The sequence below is a fragment of the Chiloscyllium plagiosum genome, unplaced genomic scaffold (assembly GCF_037043375.1).
Source record: "Chiloscyllium plagiosum isolate Xiang-an unplaced genomic scaffold, Cpla_swu_hap1 HiC_scaffold_8, whole genome shotgun sequence".
NCBI lineage: Eukaryota > Metazoa > Chordata > Chondrichthyes > Orectolobiformes > Hemiscylliidae > Chiloscyllium > Chiloscyllium plagiosum.
In genome coordinates this window covers 59,057,589-59,072,046 of record NW_028270146.1, presented here as the reverse complement: position 1 = coordinate 59,072,046, position 14,458 = coordinate 59,057,589, and positions in this window count along the sequence as shown.

Here is a 14,458-nt window from a genome sequence, read left to right as displayed (position 1 = left end):
TATTTACCTCATGCCCCTGTGACTAAGACTGTCCCTGCACAAATAAAGCTGCACAGCACACTGATGCACATTACATACTTGAAAAGGGGTACATTGGGCACTGGGGTACTCATTTGAGCAGCCTGCCTCTTCCATATCTGCTCCAGCCACAGGAGGAATCACTGAGGAGTTCTCACCTGAGGACAGAGAGGCAGTGGCAGCATCACTGTGGGATTCACCTGGCTGCAGATTATCAAGCTTGGTTAAAATGCACTTTCCACTTGAAAAGAATGAAAAGGGCCATGTTTATTACCAAGTATGTGTCATGACACTTGTTTTGAGAAACTGGCATTTCATCATAATGTCCTACCTCCTTACCTTAAGCTGTGACAAGAAGTTCCTGATGGGTGAAGTTGATCATATCCTGCATCTGAGGGAATAAGCATTTCAGACAAACCCAAAAACTTCCTTGTACCTGACTGGTTGTACCTGCATTGAAGGCAACAAAATCTGATGCCCTCTTAAAATGTGTACCAGCTGCCAAGTGGGAAGTGCTGCTGACTCCAAAAATGCAGCAGATATCAGAAAGGCTAAGGTCACTGTCATCTTGACAGCTACAGACATAAGATGTCCCCTTATACCTTGTGACCTAAGATAATCGTCAAGGAATGCATACAACTCAGTCAGAACTCTTATCTGTCGTGACAGGCGTAACTGTTAGAGCCACTGCTGATCTGATATATTCAGGAAGCTGATCCTCTGTAATACCAGTTCAGAGATGGCCCCTTTGGGCCCATCCTATCCCCCATTTTCGGTTGCAGCGATCTGTATTGCTACACATATTGTTCCTTGGGCTGCTCCAGTCATTTCAGAGTAGGTGGTGTCATCTCAAACACAGCCACAACCGCAGGTCCCTTAGATGGAGAAACGATCATAATCACAATTGAGCACAACATCAATGACCCTCTTTTTGCACTTGAATGACAACTCAACCTTCATCATAAGTCTGTAGATAACAATGAGCTGTTCATTGTCTCTTCCCCGTCTTAAAGAAAAAATATCTGCAGTCTCACTCAATCATCCCCTGCTAGGCATGTCCTCTCAATTCTTGACAAGTTACTAACTATGTGGTCCATATCGATATTTGTAATCAACCTGTTCAGATGTGTTATGACAAACCTTTTGAACAGTGGGACTTAAACCCAGGTCTTTTAGGCCAGAGGTCGGAACACCACTACTGTATCACAAGAACACTCTGGTGCATTTACTGAGGCAGCACGGGTGGCTCAGTGGTTAGCACTGCTGGCTCACAGTGCCAGGGACCTGGGCTTGATTCCAGCCTCAATATTTATTTTACTGCAAAATCTAGACTGTTGAGAGTGACAGAAGACACTACTTTTAACAATGTGCTTCTTTTTCGCAATTAAAATCCAAACACATATAATTGGATATCATCAGAAGTCCAAACTTGGTCTATTTTTGTCCACTCACTATACCACTAACACATGTACTACCATGGTCCAGCTCAGTTAAAGTAGCACAAATAGTGTTGATTTGTAAAGCTCACAGACACCCAAGCTGCTGCATGTACTCACTACATTATCAAGAGAATTAAACATCTTTTTGATACAGAATGATAGTACAAGAGAGTTGAATTTTGGGAAAACATTAAATTCTTACAAAGTCTACTCTTATGTTTATGTCGTTACTAAACTGCTACTAAATTCTTCATGAATTTTAACGCAGTGGTGGGGAACATAACAGGAGAAGGAATTCACAGATGACACTAGGGAAAGGGAGAAACGTATGTTGTGAAGAACAGGTAAGGAAAATGCAGAGATACAAATAGGTTAAGTGAGTGGGTAAAATTCTGACAGATTGAATATATTTTGTGGCAGTGATGGGGAATGAAACAGGAGAAGAACTGAACTTTATGCTGCTGGTTAAACAATTCATTTTCACCAGAGCATTTGATGTTGTAGACTGTCAACTATCATTAGGAGCTAGTTTGCAAGTTCCCTGTTGAGTGGATTCTAATATTCCAAAATATAAAAATAAGCTGACCAGGTAAAAACAGATCTGCAAGTCAGTACTGTTCTGAGGCTTGACCATGCTGGTAATTTCAGTTCTTAGAATCCCTACAGTGTGCAAGCAGGCCATTTGGCCCATTGAGTACACACCAACCCTCCGAATAGCATCTCTTCCAAACCTCCCCCTTATCCTATCCTTGTAGATCTGCATTACCCATGGCTAATCCACCTAACTTACATGTCCCTGGACACTATGGGCAATTTAACATAGTCAATCGACCTAACCTGCACATCTTTGGACTGTGGGAGGAAACCAGAGCCCTCAGAAGAAACCCACGCAGACACAGGGAGACAGTTGCCCAAGGATGTAATCAAACCTGGATCCCTGGCGCTGTGATTCAGCAGTGCTAACCACTGAATCACCATGTAGCCAGGAATAAGTAAGACAAAACAAAAGTAATGACTCAACATCTATTATTTGAAAGGGAGTTTATTAAGTATTGATTCAATTGCAACCTATAAATGAAGTGTTGTTTGAAGATCAGTGACATTATAAAAGAGCTTACAAGAGGCCTTATTCTTATCTGGTTGACATTTGTCTTCAGTCATTTTTTGCATTGTGTTATTACATAATGTAAATTCTACATAATTGCAATAATCCTAACACAGCAACATTTCCTTTGAGCAAAAAAAAGCCACCATCAAGAAGTACAAATGCAGCAGATACATGGGAAAACTACCACGTGAAAGTTCTGCTCCAAGCCACACATTCTGATTTGGAAATATACTGCCTTTCTTTCAGTGTTCCTGAGTGAATGGAGCTATGCCAAATAGACTACTGCAGTTCAATAAATCAGTTCATCTCAATGAGATACAACTAGAGTTGGGCAATAATTGCTGGCTCAGCTAGTGAAGCCCACATCCCATAAATGAATAGAAAATGGAAATGGCAGATGAAATAAACATATATTTTGCTTTGTTTAGAGGATACAAGAGATATTCCAGTAGCAGCTGGAAATCAGGAGGACGAAAGTAGAGAGGAACTTAGCAAAATTACAATCATGAGGGAAGTGGTACTAGGTAAACTGATGGAGCTGCAAGCTATCAAGATTCCCAGTTTAGGTGGACTTTATTTAAAGGACTTGAAAGAGGTTGTTAATGGGATATTCGATGCAACAGTGTTAATTTTCCAAAATACCTAGATCCAAGAAAGATTCCATCAGACTGGAGAGTAGCAAGTATAACCATTCTATTCAAAAAATGAGAAAAGTATAAAAAAGAAACTATAGAACAATTATCTTGAGGTCTGTTCTGGAGAAGTTATTAAAATCAATAAATAAAGAGACTATAGCTAGCGCTTCAAAGTTATCCAGAAGAGTCAGTGTTGTTTTGACAAAAAGAAATCATGTTGATCCAATTTATTGGAATTTTGTTTGAAGGCAACCAAGCATCATTGATGAAGGGGAGTTTGTAGGCATATTATATTTGGATTTCCAGAAGGCATTTGATAAGGTGCCACTTGAGAAAATTACTACTAATGAAAGGTTATTGCTGAAGATAAAAGTTGATGTCTCTGGGGTAATATTTTTCATGGGCAAAGATTGGCTGACTGGCAGAAACCAGAGACCATGCAGAAATGGGTCTTTGATTGGCAAGATGTGACGAGTGATGTGAATGCCATGATACCTTAAACATCCTCACTTTCCAGGAGCCCATTTTCCAATGTGATACTCTTGGGATGCATCTTCAACTGTTCGGACTTTTACTATTCTGTCTACAGTATTGTTGTGATCAGCAGATTCAGAACCATCCTTCATATGGGCATCCACTGGTTTACAGCAATTTTTATGTGCTGTTCCTTTACCCATATTTGTTTCCACAGTTCGGTTCCCCACAGGGGCTTTCCAGAAAACTTCCAGTCATGTGACTACCAGGTTTGCATCCATACAGCCATCTCATTGGCCATCACCCATGAGTCAGTACAAATGTGCAGACACTGACTCTCTTCTTCCTGCGCTAGGACCACAACTGCCAATTCCGCATACTGGCTCATTCTTCCATCTCCTTCACTATGGATAATCACCTGTGTGGAGAGATTATGTATAGCTGCTCACCACCACCTTGAACCAGTCTTCCAGATGGCTGATCCATCAGTGAACCAAGCACAGTAACGAGTATCCACAGGCAGTGTTTGAATGGAAGGCCCAATTGAATTGGAGATGCAGGCATGGCCAGGTCAGAACTTTGAGTTTGTTCACCAGATGGGTATTCAGCTATTTGCACATGGAGTTTGGCAACCCCTTCCTTTCCCTTCTTGGCTTGATCAGTTATGTACCATTTCCATTTTACAATGGAGCTTTGTTAGGCTGTACTGACCTTGTAGGTCACTATGTCATATAACGCCCATGTCAGAATGGGTAATTCAGGTATGAGGAACACTTTGTCCTTGCCCAACTGCCCTTCAGTCTCTGCTAAAGACCAGTAGTAGGCCAGAATTTGCTTTTCAAATGGTGTGTAACATGTAGCTGCCTCAGGAGAAGCTGAGGACTGTAGATGCTGGAGATCAGAGTCGAAGACTTTGATGCTGGAAAAACACAGCAGATCAGGCACAACAGATCAGGCAACATCCTGGCCTGTTGTGCTTTTCCAGCACCACATGTCCTGATGAAGAGCATATGCTCGAAACATTGACTCTCCTGCTCCACGTGTAGCTGCCTCAGTCAGCTTTCTGGACCAGAAACCCAAAGGTATTGCTTTCCCCTTCTGTCTCTGCCTTAAGCTCCATGTGGCTACATCTTGCACTACTAATACTTGTAATTCAAAGGGGATGCCAGGTATTTGGGGAGCCAGGGGCAGTGCTAATGCTACAGCCTCTTTAGCAGCCATAAATGCTTCATGCTTTTCATTGCCCCATTCAAACGGTGCTTTCTTTTGAGTGATGTTATACAGAGGTCTTAGTAACATGGTCAAGTGAGGTATATATCTGCACCAATATCTGAGCAGACCTATAAATTTGTGTGCCTTAGTCTTGCTACTTGGGACAGCCATTTCTTTTCATGGATAACTCTATTCCCTTTTGTCCACTGAATGCCCAAAAACTGCACTGATTGTGCTGGTCCCTGTAACTTCTTTGGGTTCACTTCTCAGCCTTTGCACCAGTGTGACTAGAGCTTCTGCCACCATGGTCTCTGGATTAAGATGTCATCAATATAATGTGCTATATGAATGTCTGGTTGCAGTGGACACATATCAAAGTCCTTTGCTCCTAGCCCATGGCATAAGGTTGGGCTTTGTTTGTATCCTTGTGGTAGCCAACAGGAGGTAATTGGTGACCCTCCCATGCAAAAGCAAACTGCGCTTGTGATTCTGGGGCTATCAGTATCAAAAAGAAGGCATGTGCTAGATTAATAATGGCAAACCAGGCATCTGGCCCCATGCCAAACTTTCTATAATAGTGACCACATCAGGCACAACCACTGACAGTGAAGGAGAGTATTTGTTGAGTTGGTGATAATCAACTGTCATTCGCCAACTTGCATCAGACTTCTTCACAGGCCATATTGGTCTATTGCACACAGATACTGTATGTGTCACAATGCCTGCAGCTAACAGCCCGATGTAGTATCCCCAATTTCCTCTCGGAATACGATTCTGTTCCATTGAAACCACCCGTGTGGGTGGAGGGATAATGAGGAGTTTCCATTTTGCCTTGCCAACGGTAATGGTCACAGCGCGTATACTAAAAGAGAATTTGCCTAGTGGGGTTTGCAAGGTGGTACCTTTTAATAAGTCCATGCCAATAATATTTTCTGGTACATTGGCTATCAATACTGGGACTGCTCATGAGGGTCCATTCCCCAAGACTATTCTGACACTTGTTCTAACTGCTGGTGTTACCCACCCCACCAAATCAGTGTCAATGTTGAGGACTACCAGGGCGACTCCCTTCTGACTGTACCACTATGCTGTTACCTCTGGTGGATCTGTACTGCCAGTGGGATGATGATGGTATCTGAGACATACTTTTACTCATGCAATCATCCCTTGCAGAATATTAGGCTGTTTCATAACAGGTATACAAAATAATGAGTGGCATAGATAGAGTCAATAGCCAGAGACTTTTCCCCAGGGCAGGATTGATTCGTTCGAGGAATCATAGTCTGAAGATATTAGGAGGAAGGTATAAAGGAGATGTCAGAGGTAGGTTCTTTATGCAGAGAGTTGTGAACACATGGAATGCGTTGCCAGCTGTGGTGGTGGAAGCAGAATCATTGGGAACATTTAAGCGACTACTGGACATGCACATGGTTAGCACTGAGTTGAGGGGTGCGTAGGTACTATATTTTACATTAGGATTAAACCTCGACACAACATCATAGGCCAAAGGGCCTGTTATGTGCTGTGCTTTTCTATGTTCTATAACTAAACAGCTCTCCCAATTTTGGCACAAACCCCTAGATGTCCATTTGGAGTATATTGTAGAGATCATATGACTGGCTTTGCTGCTATCATTTCTGACATTTAGGTCAATGCAAGTGGTCTGTCTGGTTTAATTCATTTCTTTAGACTTTGTAGCAGTTTGTTCCAATTGAGTGACTTGCTAGGCCATTTCAGAGAGCAGCTATGAGTCAGTCATAATGATGTGATTCTGCAGTTAGGAGTAGGCCAGTCCAGGTAAGGATGGAAAATCTCCCTGTCAAAAAGATTCCAGCTTTTACTTCACATGGGATTCAAACCCAAGTCCCCAGAACATTAGGCGGCATCCTGAGAGGGGAAAGATATAAAAGAAACCTACGGGGCAACTTTTTCACACAGAGGGTGGTACATGTATGGAATGAGCTGCCAGAGGAAGTGGTGGAGGCTGGTACAATTGCAACATTTAAGAGGCATTTGGATGGGTATATGAATAGGAAGGGTTTGGAGGGATATGGGCGGGGTGCTGGCAGGTGGGACTAGATTAGAACAAGAACAAAGAACAAAGAAAATTTACAGCCCAGGAACAGGCCGTTCGGCCCTCCAAGCCTGAGCCAATCCAAATGTACTATCTAAACCAGTCGGTCAATTCCTAAGCATCTGTATCCCTCTGCTCCCCACCTACTCATGCATCTGTCCAGACACATCTTAAATGAATCTACCTTGCCTGTCTCTACCACCTCTGCTGGCAACGTGTTCCAAACACCTATCATCCTCTGTGTGAAGTACTTGCCACATGTATCCCCCTTAAACTTTCCACCTCTCACCTTGAAAGCGTGACCACTCGTTTTTGAATCCTTCACCCTGGAAAAAAGCTTGTCTCTATCCACCCTGTCTATACCCTTCATTATTTTGTAAACCTCAATCGGGTCCCCCCTCAATCTCCTTTTTTCTAGTGAAAATAATCCTAACCTACTCAACCTCTCTTCATAGCTAGCACCTTCCATACCAGGCAACATCCTCATAAACCTTCTCTGCACCCTCTCCAAAGTGTCCACATCCTTTTGGTAATATGGCGATCAGAACAGTACATAGTATTCTAAATGCGGGCGAACCAATGTTTGTACAATTTTAATATGACTTGCCAGCTCTTATACTCAATACCCCTTCTAATGAAGGCAAGCATACTATATGCCTTCTTGACCACTCTATCCACCTGTGCAGCAACCTTCAGGGTACAATGGACCTGCACTCCCAGATCTCTCTGCCCATCAACTTTTCCCTTGGCTCTTCCGTTCATTGTATAATTCACTCTTGCCTAAATGCATCACCTCACATTTGTCTGAATTGAAATCCATCTGCCACTTTTCCGCCCAACTCTCCAGTCTATCTATATCCTCCTGTATTCTCTGACAGTCCCTTATGCTTTCTGCTACTCCACCAATCTTCGTGTCATCTGCAAACTTGCTGATCATACCAACAGTGCCCTCTTCTAGATCATTTATGTATATTACAAACAACAGTGGCCCCAACACTGACCCCTGTGGAACACCACTGGTAACCTTTCTCCATTTCGAGAAACTCCCTGCAACTACTACTCTCTGTCTCCTGTTGCTCAACCAGTTCTTTATCCACCTAGCTAGAACACCCTGCACACCATGTGACTTCACTTTCTCCATTAGTCTACAATGGGGAGCCTCTTCATCAGGTTAATAGCCTCCAATGACTGCAACTCTCAGTCTCTGTGCTTCTCCCCGGTGTCCCCTGCTCCCTTCCGGAACCTGCTGCTGCTGCTCTGTGGGTAGTAGCGCCGCTCGATGGCTGTGCCGACCTATTGCTCCTCGCTGCGGTCAGACGTACAACCTCCAGACCCTGACTCTCAGCTCAGATAGCCCCCTTCCCATCATGTACCTGCAACGTGTGTGCCTCCGGGGCTTCCTCCTGACTGCCTAGCGCTGACCCTCTTGAGTGTTGAAACGCTACTGATTTCTAGCTGCCTGTTTACACTCACCTTTTCATGGCCGGCGAGCTGCTGAAACTTGCTGGAAAGATTTTGTTTTGCAACCAATTGGTTAATTCTTAATACAGGTTTAATCGCCTGGTCACGGTCTCGACCCAACCGTTTTCTGTTGACACGTCCTCCACCACCCCCCACTTGACCCAGGGAGGGTTAGATTCATTTACTGAGCCACATATATCTGTTTTAATTCTGACTCGAAATGTGATTGTTGTCAATGAAACTTTTTTTTAACCGAACAACTGCAAGATGGCGAAGTTTTGTAATTGAACGTTTTTTTTCGGAATTTTATTAGAGGGTGGTTTGAATTTGAGGTTATCTGAATGACATTATGAAAGATCGCAGTTTGGCAGGTAACCGGTGAAGGAGCAGCGCTTCGAAAGCTAGCGCTTTCAATTAAACCTGTTGGACTATAACCTGGTGTTGTGTGATTTTTAACTTCGCATGATAAGCGTCAGCGCTATTCCCTTGGCTGCCGCTGAGCAGCAATGTTACTGTATTCTGTAAATCAGGCAATTAGCATTGACAGCCAAGTGGAGTATAAAACCTACAGCCCGTGGGAAAGAGCAGCAGCATTATGATTCCATACTATAACTGCTCTGTCACGCAACACTTCACCTCCAACTTTTTCATTTGTTTAATCGAGTCAGAGAAAGGTCTAGCGTCAATATTTGCATGCAATTTGATTTACTTGGTTCCAACGATGACCATTTTCAAGTTCAATTTGTTTCATTTTTTTGGGAGGTTGGGCTGGGTGGAGAGTTAAACATTTTCTTAGATTTCCGATTGCAAACATTTGTGTCACCATTGAATTAACTTGTTTTCTCAATACAGTAATCTCTTTATAAGCTTGTAATTCATAATAATTCTATAATTCTAGCCAATATTCCATTCTTTTGGGTATGAGATGCATAGGATTCTGACATAAGCAACAGTGTCTTAATCCCTCTTACACATCATGGTTGAATAATTTCGAATTATTTTCCCTACCTAAAGCCAAATTTATCTAACTATAAAAAGCAAAATACAGCGGATTCTGGAAGCCTGAAATCAAAGCCGAAAATGCTAGAAATAAGCGAACTTGCTGAGTGTTTCCAATAAGTTACCTCAGTGTAATCCTTTTTTAGAATGTATTTTGACAAAACTTGTGAAGACAGAGACTTGTGGCACTGTGGTAGAGTCCTTACATCGGGACTGGAAACTCAGTTTAAGTCTCACTTGCTGGCCACAGCAGATGCAGGGTATCCTGGCCCACCCTCTGACGACCCCTTCTCCCGCCTCCAACACACCCCATCCACCTGGACACCCCGTGCTGGCCTCCTACCTGCCCTCGACCTCTTCATAGCCAACTGCCGCCGCGATATTAACCGCCACCTGAACTCCCCCACCCCTCTCACCCACTCCAACCTCTCACCCTCGGAACGCGCAGCCCTCCACTCACTCCGTTGCAACCCCAACCTCACTATCAAACCAGCAGACAAGGGAGGCGCGGTAGTAGTTTGGCGCACCGACCTCTACACCGCTGAGGCCAAACGCCAGCTCGCAGATACCTCCTCCTACTGCCCCCTTGACCATGACCCCACCCCCCACCACCAAACCATCATCTCCCAGACCATCCATAACTTCATCACCTCAGGGGATCTCCCATCCACCGCCTCCAACCTCATAGTCCCACAACCCCGCACCGCCCGCTTCTACCTCCTGGCCAAAATCCACAAACCTGACTGCCCCGGCCGACCCATTGTCTCCGCCTGCTCCTGCCCCACCGAACTCATCTCCGCATACCTTGACACCGTCCTGTCCCCCTTAGTCCAAGAACTCCCCACCTATGTTCGGGACACCACCCATGCCCTCCACCTGCTCCATGATTTTCACTTCCCAGGTCCCCAACGCCTTATTTTCACCATGGACATCCAGTCCCTGTATACCTCCATCCCCCTTCACAAAGGACTCAAAGCCCTCCGCTTCTTTCTTTCCCGCCGTACCGACCAGTACCCTTCCACTGACACCCTCCTTCGACTGACTGAACTGGTCCTCACCCTGAACAACTTCTCTTTCCAATCCTCCCACTTCCTCCAAACGAAAGGAGTAGCCATGGGCACCCGCATGGGCCCCAGCTGTGCCTGCCTCTTCCTAGGATATGTGGAACAATCCATCTTCCGCAACTACACTGGCCCCACCCCCCGCCTTTTCCTCCGCTACATCGATGACTGTATCGGCGCCGCCTCGTGCTCCCATGAGAAGGTTGAACAGTTCATCCACTTCACCAACACCTTCCACCCCGACCTCAAATTCACCTGGACAGTCTCAGATTCCTCCCTCCCCTTCCTCGACCTTTCTATTTCTATCTCAGGCGACCGAATCAACACGGACATCTACTACAAACCGACCGACTCCCACAGCTACCTGGACTACACCTCCTCCCATCCTGTCCCCTGTAAAAATGCCATCCCATTCTCCCAATTCCTTCGACTCTGTCGCATCTGCTCCCAGGAGGACCAATTCCAAAAACGCACAACCCAGATGGCCTCCTTCTTCAAGGACCGCAATTTCCCCCCCGATGTGGTCGACGATGCCCTCCACCGCATCTCTTCCACTTCCCGCTCCTCTGCCCTTGAGCCCCGCCCCTCCAACCGCCACCAGGCAGAACCCCACTGGTCCTCACCTACCACCCCACCAACCTCCAGATACATCGTATCATCCGCCGTCATTTCCGCCACCTCCAAACGGACCACACCACCAGGGATATATTTCCCTCCCCTCCCCTATCAGCATTCCGTAAAGACCACTCCCTCCGTGACTCCCTCGTCAGATCCACACCCCCCACCAACCCAACCTCCACTCCCGGCACCTTCCCCTGCAACCGCAGGAGGTGCAAGACTTGCGCCCACACCTCCCCCCCTAACCTCCCTCCAAGGCCCCAAAGGAAACTTCCATATCTGCCACAAATTCACCTGCACTTCCACACACATCATCTATTGCATCCTCTGCACCCGATGTGGCCTCCTCTATATTGGGGAGACAGGCCGGCTACTTGCGGAGCGTTTCAGAGAACACCTCTGGGACACCCGGACCAACCAACCCAACCACCCTGTGGCTCAACATTTCAATTCCCCCTCCCACTCCACCAAGGATATGCAGGTCTTTGGACTCCTCCATCGTCAGACCACAACAAAACGACGGTTGGAGGAAGAACGCCTCATCTTCCGCCTAGGAACCCTCCAACCACAAGGGATGAACTCGGATTTCACCAGTTTCCTCATTTCCCCTCCCCCCACCCTGTCTCAGTCAAATCCATCGGATTCAGCACCGCCTTCCTAACCTGCAATCTTCTTCCCGACCTCTCCGCCCCCACTCCAGTCTGACCTATCACCTACACCTTGACCTCTTTCCACCTATCACATTTCCGACGCCCCTCCCCCAAGTCCCTCCTCCCTACCTTTTATCTTAGCCTGGTGGATAAACTTTCCTCATTCCTGAAGAAGGGCTTATGCCCGAAACGTCGATTCTCCTGTTCCCTGGATGCTGCCTGACCTGCTGCGCTTTTCCAGCAACACATTTCCAGCTCTGATCTCCAGCATCTGCAGACCTCACTTTATCCTGGCTAAATAGATTGACTATGAGTTTGTATGCACTCAAGAGTCCATAAATACTTGAAATAGAGTCATAGAGTCATAGAGATGTACAGCATGGAAACAGACCTTCGGTCCAACCAGTCCATGTCGACCAGATATCCCAACCCAATCTAGTCCCACCTGCCAGCACCCGGCCCATATCCCTCCAAACCCTTCCTATTCATATCCCCATCCAAATGCCTCTTAAATGCTGCACTTGTACCAGCCTCCACCACATCCTCTGGCAGCTCATTCCATACACGTACCACCCTCTGCGTGAAAATGTTTCCCCTTAGGTCTCTTTTATATCTTTCCCCTTTCACCCTAAACCTATGCCCTCTAGTTCTGGACTCCCCGCCCCCAGGGAAAAGACTTTGCCTATTTATCCTATCCATGCCCCTCATAATTTTGTAAATCTCTATAAGGTCACCCCTCAGTCTCCGATGGTCCAGGGAAAACAGCCCCAGCCTGTTCAGCCTCTCCCTGTAGCTCAGATCCGCCAACCCTGGCAACATCCTTGTAAATCTTTTCTGAACCCTTTCAAGTTTCACAACATCTTTCCGATAGGAAGGAGTCCAGAACTGCACACAATATTCCAACAGTGGCCTAATCAATGTCCTGTACAGCTGCAACATGACCCCCCAACTCCTGTACTCAATACTCTGACCAATAAAGGAAAGCATACCAAATGCCTTCTTCACTATCCTATCTACCTGCGACTCCACTTTCAAGGAGCTATGAACCTGCACTCCAAGATCTCTTTGTTCAGCAACACTCCCTAGGACCTTACCATTAAGCGTATAAGTCCTGCTAAGATTTGCTTTCCCAAAATGCAGCACCTCGCATTTATCTGAATTAAACTCCATCTGCCACTTCTCAGCCCATTGGCCGATCTGGTCCAGATCCTGTTGTAATCTGAGGTAACCTTCTTCGCTGTCCACTACACCTCCAATTTTGGTGTCATCTGCAACTTGCCTCTTATGCTCGCATCCAAATCATTTATGTAAATGACAAAAAGTAGAGGGCCCAGCACCGATCCTTGTGGCACTCCACTGGTCACAGGCCTCCAGTCTGAAAAAACAACCCTCCACCACCACCCTCTGTCTTCTACCTTTGAGCCAGTTCTGTATCCAAATGGCTAGTTCTCCCTGTATTCCATGAGATCTAACCTTGCTAATCAGTCTCTATGGGGAACCTTGTCGAACGCCTTACTGAAGTCCATATAGATCACATCTACTGCTCTGCCCTCATCAATCTTCTTTGTTACTTCTTCAAAAAACTCAATCAAGTTTGTGAGACACAATTTCCCACGCACAAAGCCATGTTGACTATCCCGAATCAGTCCTTGCCTTTCCAAATACATGTACATCCTGTCCCTCAGGATTCCCTCCAACAACTTGCCCACCACCGAGGTCAGACTCACCGGTTTATAGTTCCCTGGCTTGTCTTAACCGCCCTTCTTAAACAGTGGCACCATGTTTGCCAACCTCCAGTCTTCCGGCACCTCACCTATGACTATCGATGATATAAGTATCTCAGCAAGAGGCCCAGCAATCACTTCTCTAGCTTCCCGGGTACACCTGATCAGGTCCTGGGGATTTATCCACTTTTAACCGTTTCAAGACATCCAGCACTTCCTCCTCTGTAATCTGGACATTTTGCAAGATGTCACCATCTATTTCCCTACAGTCCATATCTTCCACAGTAAATACTGATGCAAAATATTCATTTAGTATCTCCCCCATTTTCTGAGGCTCCACACAAAGGCCGCCTTGCTGATCTTTGAGGGCCCCTATTCTCTCCCTCGTTACCCTTTTGTCCTTAATATATTTGTAAAAACCCTTTGGATTCTTCTTAATTCTATTTGCCAAAGCTATCTCATGTCCCCGTTTTGCCCTCCTGATTTCCTTCTTAACTAAACTTTCCCTCTTAAGTATACTTTCCCTCTTTAGGCAGTAGTTGTGCAGATTCACTGCTGTGCCAGACCAATGTAGGTTTCCTTCTCTCTCTGTCACACTGACCATGTGGTCTCTGCCTTTGTCTCTCTTCCTCATTTTTTAAAGTGCCGTTATTTTGATCTTTTTTCCAAAAGTTCCAAAACAATGCAACAGCTTATAAAACAGCAATTACTGCTCCTGAATTCAAGGAAATCAGCTCCCACGCTGAAATACCTCAAAAGAGGAGCAGCCACAATTTTTTCCTGTCTTCCATCTTGGATTACCCATAATTGAACAATTAAAAATAAACAGCCCATTTAACATATCACCTGAGTTTGAAAAACTGAGCAGAGTAAAGTGGGTTTGTCATTTCACGCTACTGCCTAAAATAATGTTTTATTTGTTAAGAATAGTGGTGGCTTCTGTTTGAGTGTGGTAGTTTGCACTGGTTTTACTACTATTCAGATG